Genomic DNA, 9,468 nt, shown 5'->3' on the forward strand with positions numbered 1-9,468 from the left:
TTTACTTAATATTATTATAATATATTAATTATTTATTAAATGCATTATTGACTATTATATTAAATTATAAATTCCCCTTGTTGTGTAAGATTAATTTGTGTAGTGTACATTAGTATAAAAATTATTCTTATTTTTAAATCTACAAAATAATAAATTTCATTGTTAAATGTTCACATTAAATCAACCTTTTTTCACCCTTAAACAATGACAACAAAAAATAAACGCATGAAATGCGTAGAAAATGGGCAGAAAAAGAAAATATTAATCAATTAACCAACCATCCATCAATCCATTATTTGTATTTTTCATTGATATAGTCATATTTATTCTATTCTAAATTATTACATTATATATGACCAAATTTTCTTAGTTACTTTGTACTAATCGTAGTTTTTGCTTACCGATTGTGTATATTTATTTCTATTCACCCAAAATGTCACCAAAAGTTGCAAAAGCATTTTCAAGTTGTTGATTAAATCTAACGGTGTGGATAAAAGTTAGCCATTGAATTTGTAATTGCATTTCTAAGGCACAATGTTTGAAAAGCATTGTGGGAGCAGCCTCAGAGAGCATCAGGCCAAAAGCTCACCTGTCCCGCCGCCTCAGTCAACCCACACAAAGCCTTGGACGCCACAGCCACACAATCCCCGAACGCTGGAACGTTTCCAGTCTTACAGTGCTGTGAGATTCCAGCCATAGACTCCCCGAGAACCTGTTCAGTCAGACGGCGATACGAGTAAACATTTGGGACCAACGCATCTCTTTAGAGAATTCAGGAATGTTGTGACGGATTCTTTACCTTGGAATTCTCCATAACGCTCTCAATGCAGTCAAAATAAGAGAGATCGCTGACCGGCTCATTGGGATTGTCCAGCATTCCTCGAACAGCCTGTGTGAACAGCCACGTTAAGATGTTGATCATGCCTGCTGCTTGGACACATTTGAGTTATTTCTAACTTACAGTATATCGAATCATTTCAAGGCTCATAAATGCAATAAAAAGCACACCACCGAACACCTCAGAAAATGAACAAAAAGCCATGTGTGTGGGGCTCAAGCAACCCCGTTTCAGAACGATTACTGACACACACACACAGGTTTGGACATAAATTATAATTATTCACAGACCACAAATCGTCATTGTTGATTCTACTTTAACACACAGTTGACCTGTGGCTGGTACGTTTGAAAGTTTCACAAAGGCATCAAACAAAAGGCTGTTTTTAATCAACAAATAAAGCCAAATATGATCTAACGTTGATCTTGTTTATATAAGCCCACCACAGGAGACATAACATAATAAGACAGGCCCGAATCTTATTTATTTGTCGAAATATATGTGAAAAAATTAAAATGTTTATTCGAAATATGTTAACACTTTACAATAAGGTATAGTTAACATTAGATTGAACAGTACTTCTACAGCATTTATTAATCTTAGTTAAGGTTATTTTCGACATTTAATGCATTATTATTATTAATTAATTTATAAAAAGCAATTATTTATTTTACATTCATAGAAGTACAAAACCATTAGAATTTCATCAATACTCATCTCAAATGTAAAACTTTGAGAGATTAAGAGTGTGTTTAAGTACCTCGAGTTCTCGTAGAGCGTTATCACACTCTTTTTGTCCTGGTGCCTGCTGGGTACACAGTGTGATGAGTTGATTAATGCTCTCTGTGACCGCTCTGAAACACAGAAAATCGCACACAGTCAGAATGACACAAAAAGCTCCTTCAAAGACTTCCCTTATCAAATCTATTTTTCTCAGACTCATTGAGCTTTCGCTCTCTCGGTGTATGAAGGAGGCGTTGAGGTCTTACAAATTTATCAAAATCATGACAAAACAAGGTTTTGTTACATTCATACGAGCCAAGAGTTGAGTGAGTGTGTTTGTGTGTATGTGTGTGTGTGTGCGTTGGAGTGTATGTGTGCCGGTCTGCTCTCTCCTTCATTAAGGAAACTAAATCAATCTAGCTCAAAACCCTCAGGAGCAGCTGCTTTCCTGTGGCACCTGAAAAGATTCTGCAGCACACACGCGCTCACACACACACACACACACTCACACACACACAAGCTCACACACACACACGCACATGAGCTCACACACACACACACACACACACACAAACATACACATGAGCTCACACACACACACACACGCACACAAGCTCACACACACACACACACAAAAAATTCATCATAATAGGTATTTTCCACTGACTTCTATTGTTTTTATATTGAGCTAATAATATTTTCTAACCCATAATTCTGGCCGTAAATGTAACTTAAGCCCAAAACAATCGTCCTATTTTTTGCCGATGTACCTCATGACATTATTTTTAAAGTGTATTATACTGTGTTATTACGCTTGTGTGACACATACAGCGTGTGGAGACCATAGCTTTTAGAGGCTTTTGCATCTAAACTCTTCATATAGCTATTTATTAGTACCTAGAAAACACATATAATTGGCTTATTAGCATATTTTCTATCCCTTAACCCTACACCATACCTAAACTTAACAACCTACTTTATTTACTAACTATCACCCAATACCCAAGATGTGTCACACTTTTTTCACAGTTTTTTAATTTGGCGAACTAGTTGCTTATTAACATTTCTAGTATTAACTTATAAAACACATATTCTGACCATCTGACCATATTCTACATCTTTAATCCCGCTCAATATCTAAACTTAAAAACTACCATACTAACTATTAATAAGCAGCAAAATAGAGGTTACTGAGGCAAAAGCCTCATGGTTTGTTAAGTGGACCTTAAAATAAAGTGTGAGCAAAAAACTTATTTAAATTGCTTAAATAAATGAGACCCCCAAAGGTTTTTCAGATTTAGCTCACTTCTGGTCTCCAAAACATCGTAAGGTAAGCACGCTCTCACACACTCATACAGATTTTACAAAAACATTCAGCTGAATAGCTCATTTTTTGTCGTTGGCCAGCAGGCTGCCCCTCAGGTTGACTGGTTAATGATCTGTAAACTCTCTCTAGACCGCCGAATGAAGCTCATTCCTACCGTGCTGCAGCTGCAAGGAGGTTCTTGGCATTTGCCGCTCCTGGATCGACGGACAGGGACTTGGCGGCCAACAGCAGCTTGCTGGATGCCATAGAGATGTTCTTCAGGTTGCCAATCACCTGGATCTGGTCATCTTTGGACTATGGAAACAGAAGACCGCAGCTCAGCCTGCAATCAAACTATGTACTTCTTCAACCTTATTTCAGCACAAAAATGTGCAGTGGTCTTTGAATACAGGTTATATTTCATGGTTACAAAATTTAAAAGGTTACTCCACCCCACAATTACTTTTTTATTTGTAACTTCGAAAGGAGATGCTTTTAATAACATACTCATCACTTTTCTGTGCAAGCTAATGGAAGGTAATTTGGACTTTTTAATCGCACAATGCAAACTTGAACTTCTTGCAAGTCTGTATAAACTAATATTAAACTTCAAAAAAGGATGCAAAATACCGTTAAATTATCATAAATGCGGTCCTTATGCAGCATACTTCACATCTTTTGTAGACATACGACAGCTTTGTGTGAAGAACAGACCAAAACAGGTGGTAAACCATTGCCTGCCTTTCAGGAACATTGTAGGCCTACTGAATATCAACTACATGATAATTAATATTCATGAGTCGAGTTGATTTGCTTTTCTAATTTTGCCCTTAAAAAAACAGCCAACTCTAGCTCCTATTTTACATGTAATTTCAATGAACTTTAGTTTTAAAGAGCTGCTAGCTTCTGGCCTGTCCTGTCCTGGCAGACCTCTGTGTCCCGCACTATCCCTCAGTCATCCTTTAATGGGCATGTCACGCTCCATCAACCCCTCTGCTCGCCCGCCTCTCCAAATTAATCAACAAAACATGCAGAACCAGAACATCATCAAAGATTTCATTAGGGCGGAGCATCTTCATGCTCTCTGGAACAATTATGTGCCTGAGTGAATCAGATGAGAGGCACTAATTAACGAATGAATCAGAACTTCAAATTGCCTATAAGAAGTTTTAGAAAATGTGACTGCCATTAATTTTTTCTCTTAGTTGTTTAACATGTATACTGTGTACTACCTTTCAAAAGTTGATTTTATTTTTGAAGAAAGTAATAGTTACTCAGCAAATCTAAAAGTTTTTACTGTCACTTTCGTTACAAAAAATTAGATTTTAAATAGTGCTGTCAGACGATTAATCACATACAAAATAAAACGTTTTATTTACATTATACATGAGTGTGTACATAATTGTTAGTGTAATTTAAAATTAGAGCTGTCATTGTAATTATTAAAATAATAAAATAAAAAATCATGTTTCCACAAAATATTTTTCAACATTGATAATCAGAAATGTTTCATGAGCATCGGCGTATTAGAATCATTTTTGAAAAAGCATGCAAATACCTGTAAAGATATTGAAAATTCAACTTCACATTACAGGAGTAAATTACATTTTAAAATATAGAAAATAGAAAACACTCATTTTAAATAGCAACAATTATTTTCGATATTGCTATTTTTACTGTGTTTTTAAACAAATAAAAACAGCTTTGGTGAGCATAAGTAACTTCTTTCAAAAACAACTCACATCTTTTAAACATAGTATACAATGCATACATGAAAAATGATTGCTTTTTCACTGCAAAGCAACAAACTCACTTTGAGAAAGAATATATTTGATAAATGTGAAGTTATGTGAGTGGGATTTTGAACCCAATCTAGTGGTTCAATAAACCTGTCATTGTGTATTACGAATATTATTAGTTCTTCTGGTTTTGCAAATTGCTTTAGATAAAAGTGTCTGCTAAATGCATAAATGTAAAATGACCAATGCGATTCCTCTGTGGGCGGAGCACGTCAAGAAACATCTCCCAGCTCCAAGATGGCATCGAAACCGTACCTGAGTGTGTCCGGCCATCTCGATGCCAGCATCTAAAAACTCGTCAAAGTCTTGGCTGAACTTCCCAGAAGCCACAGCCAGCTGGCTGCTGCTCCCACGTGAAGACTGCACCACATCTCCGGCTGAATGATTGAGCTCCGCTGCCGTGTGGTTCAGGTCAGTCTGGGCCTCTTGGAAGGATTTGGAGCATGGAGGAAGCTGGAAAAAGTTACAGTTGATCACTGTTGGGCCTCATTTATGAAACACGATCAGATGGAATTTCTGTGTATAGCTGGCATTTATAAATTGCGATAATTTATAAAATAACATTTTTCTTTCTTTCTTAGTCTCACAAAGAACCGACAAAAAACGTACATTTTCAACCAGCAATTTCTTACTGGCCTCGCCAATGCTCCTGAGGGCCATGTCCACATCCTTCTGTCCAGGTAAGCAGTTCACACAGTTATTTAGCGAGTGAGAGACAGCCTTCGCCACCTGAAAAACACAGACAAACACACACATTCCCACCAATAACTCTACAACGGCCTGGAGAGATACGGAGTGAATCTAAAATTCAAATCAGCCCCTCGGCACAACAGAGAAATCCGTGTCCCTAATTTATGCCACTGTCACAGACATATGCCGAGCAATATGTTTGCATCCCAAAGGAACCTGTGCGAATCAGGAGGCACGCTGGCACCTTCCAGAAAAAGGGCCGTCGAGAAAAAGAGAGACAATAGAAAATTGCTCGGTTTATTGGAGATAATTGCCAAGAGGGAGCTAATGGGAGATTGATCTGGTTTCAAAACAGTAGCCGAAGAAGACAGAATCTATTCTGGTATCATATAAAGACTAATAAATACTATTTTTAGATAACTATGTCACCTGACTTCTAATTTAGCTCCTACTTGTCCCTCAATACATGTTCTCGCAGATGGGTGGACATCTGTCGCTATTCGCGTCTTGTTTAAAGGTGGAATGCGTGTCATGTGAGTCGTCCTACCTGTGCTAATCTTTGCTGGCTCTCTGCATCTCCAGGGCACACCAGGGCTTGGTGGGCTTCGTGGATTAGCATGGCCGAGCCCTCCATCACGTGACAGGCAGAGTCAAGCATGGCCAGTGCAGCTTGGGGCTCGAGTGTACTCGCTGCCACTCCCCTCGCGGCCTGGGCCAATGTCCTGAGAGCTTGAGCGGTTTCCCTTGCTGCCACACCTGCCGCGAACACGCACAAATACCAGCAATTTCAAATATATATTATAACGGACATATGGACCAGAATGATTAATTGGACAATTTTTGGCATTGTGAGGTTATATTTAGTAATATAACAATATAATCAGCAGACCAATTAATAGGCCAATATTTGCAATGTTGAGATTATATCTATTACTAATATAACAGTCAGACCAATTATTTGGCAGACTTAGGCTATATATATTAATCATTAATGCTATATTAATCATTATAGCATTATAAACGGCATTCAACCACATTCTTCTCTTAATTATCAACACCCACAACAACCTCATTCTGGCCATCCACGTCTTCATGGTGCATAATATCCATACACTATAACCTAGCAACACATAGAATAAACTGTAATGCAAACTGAGGGACATTTTTGAAGCACCCAGCACCAAATGTCTTGCTCCAAATAAAGCTTTAAGCCTAATTTTGGCGCATGGTTGACCCAGAATGCCCCTGCTGTTCCAACAAATGAGTGTGGAAAGAAAATAAGGCGCCATATGGGAACTGGCCTTTACTTATAGAACAGAAAGCAAAAAAAAAAAAAAAAAGGAAGGGCCAATGCAGGCAAATTGCATCAAATTGCATTATCCAGCCAAGTAGAGCCCAATTGCTGATGGTATGTTAAATCTAGTGAAAATAAGATTAATGAGGGACAGGGGTTAGTTATACCCTTGGCTTGTGAAGCTGCAGGAGCCGGAGTGGAAGAGGGGGGATTTGTTCGAGCATGCCATTAAAATCTGTCTTCAGAAGCTCTCCTGAGAGCAGCGATCCAGCCAGACTGAGTGAAAAATTGATGCGTGGTGCAGGTAAGTTACAACATTCCCGCTCTCCTCTTAGTTTTCATGCCTTTAATTTGGAAGAAGCAGCTTTGTTGGGAAAACTCACAAGTTCACAAGCAGCTCGTAGATGCATTTTTAGAAGAATTTAAATATTTCTCCAAAAGTGGCATTTTTTTGTGGCATAAAAAAAAAGCAAAAGTTACTTAATAATAAAAACCTGCTTTAACTACTTTTAGCTAAGCACAACTGGTAAAGAATATCACTATGTATTGTAAATTGCTTCAGATGAAGCACGTTTGGAGCATTTACTTAAATTTGTATTAAAATGGTACAAAAACAAGACAAGTCCATGGATCGACATTTGTTGTTTTTGTTCTACCACACAATCTAAGCCTTAACCCAAAATTCAAAGGATAATGATTGGTTGATAAGACGTTAATCCAGGAATGTGTCCTACTTGTGTAAATCCTGTTGTTATACTGCACGTTTCATATCCAGTATACATATATTCCCCTGAAATATTGTGTTTCATATGCTGAAAAGCAACATAAGTCATCTCACCAGTATAATGTTCGTTGCCCTGGGCGGCACAGGTCAATAACTGGGCCATGGAGGAACCCACAGCTTTAGACGTACTTCCGAGATCCTGAGCACACTTCTCCAACTACAGACACAAGTGTGAAGAAGTCACGACAAAGAGAGCGCTGCTAGCAAGTCTGATGATTTAGTTTTATGTGATAAATGTCTCCTACCGATTCTCCCGGTAGCGGTTTGAGTTGTCCTTCCAGTGTGGCCATTTTAGCATCTTGTAGTTCACTCTTGAGAGTCTGAACAGCGCTGAGAGCCGAGTCGATCTCCAGAGGACCACATGCCTCATGAGCCTATGAAACAATACACAAAGATAACAAACAAACATTTTCAGCCAACTCTTGTGAAAAACCTCCATTGTCCATACACCTTAGACAGGGCAGTGCCATATTTTATTTTTGACAGGACTGAATACAAAGCTCAGAGGGACTAAAATACAGTGCGTTCAGTGGATTCTACTGTTGTTTAACAACACATTAACTGCTCAGCTGACAAATGATGCGTCACTTAGGACCTTTATGCACCGCCAAGACTAAGTCTTTTTGTTATTTTCAATATGGCGTCTATAATCAATAGTATAGAGAGGCACAAAGCATGTCACTTTCAAACAATCAGCTTTTTGTTTTCAACTGGCTTGAAAAATTCAGTAATACAATAAAAAGAAGAAAACCATAAACAATTAGACAGACACAACAGAAAAAAAAGATAAAAACAACAAACAATTTGGCCTTTCTAAACAATAGCCTGATTATAAAGAAATTGAATTAAGTGATCAAATCTAAAAAATCACTGCATAGCATTAATTAAGGATAAAGCGATTCGTAATTGATTTACTGAAGTTATAACGTTACTCTCATTTTCTTTTGTTGTTTGATTAACATTAACGCTTCACTCCACCCCAAAATGAAATTTTATGGTCTAACCACTGACAGCGGATGGACTATTGTGACAATGTCTTTCATACTTTTCTTGACTGTGTTATTTGCTTGGCAGTCACAAGCCTCGCGGTTTTCATAAATATCTTAAATATCTTAAATTGTCTTCTGAAGACAAACAAAGCCTTTACGGGTTTGGAATGACATATGGGTAAGCGATTAATGACAAAACTTTCATTTTGGGGTGAAGTAACCCTTCAAATGATTCAAAAGTACAAAAAAAAAGGAAAATGTGACCTTAAATTATGAGAAAACTATTATTTCTGTCCAAACTGTCCCTTTAAGACATGAGTAATGGAAGTCTGAATCTCTGCGCCCAATGTGGTGCATTGCAGTAAGGTTATTACAATATGCTTGAGTATTTAAAGGTGTTTCGGCTCTACTATGAGGCAGTAAACTGCTGGCACCTTCTGTGCAGCTGTGCGCAGCTCTGCCAGGCAGGTGGCCAGGTTCTTGGCACACTGACCAAGTTGCATCGCAGCCGCCTGGTCAGTTACCGTCGGAACGGCCGCTTTTGCAGACGTCACCATTTTGCTTCCCGGCTGTTTGGAGACAGAAACAATGTGAGGGTCGTATAAACTTTAAATCGGAGACTGCTAAACCAACACAGAACGTGCGTTTTACCTGCAGGAAACTCTGGCTGGCGATGATAAGGGCGAGCTGGGCACCAAGATCTTCCGGGTGGGCCTGACTGCCCCTCATTCCCTGCACTAGTTGTGGGATGTGGTCGGCCACAGCCTGAAGAGTATCCACAAATCCACAGTTGGAATAGCTTCATTCAAATTCAAAAATCAAGAACTAACCAGAACATAACTACCCACAATACCTTGCAGCTAAGCACGAGTTGCTGATGAGACATTGTGTTCTTATTGGATGCAGCTGCATTCTGGGCGGCGGCAATGGTTTGCGTAGCTGCGGCTGCGGCCTGCTTAGCTGCATTCTGTTCCAGACAAATAACAATGAACTATTAATACAGCAATACATGACGCAATGTATATACTGTGAATATATATATATA

At 38.5% G+C, this 9,468-nt stretch overlaps 1 pseudogene; it reads right to left on the reverse strand.

Annotated features, from left to right (window-relative positions):
• The window catches only part of LOC122347532, a 663,620-nt pseudogene that overhangs the window by 353,948 nt on the left and 300,204 nt on the right, over positions 1-9,468 (reverse strand).

The sequence above is a fragment of the Puntigrus tetrazona genome, chromosome 6 (assembly GCF_018831695.1).
Source record: "Puntigrus tetrazona isolate hp1 chromosome 6, ASM1883169v1, whole genome shotgun sequence".
NCBI classification, from domain to species: domain Eukaryota; kingdom Metazoa; phylum Chordata; class Actinopteri; order Cypriniformes; family Cyprinidae; genus Puntigrus; species Puntigrus tetrazona.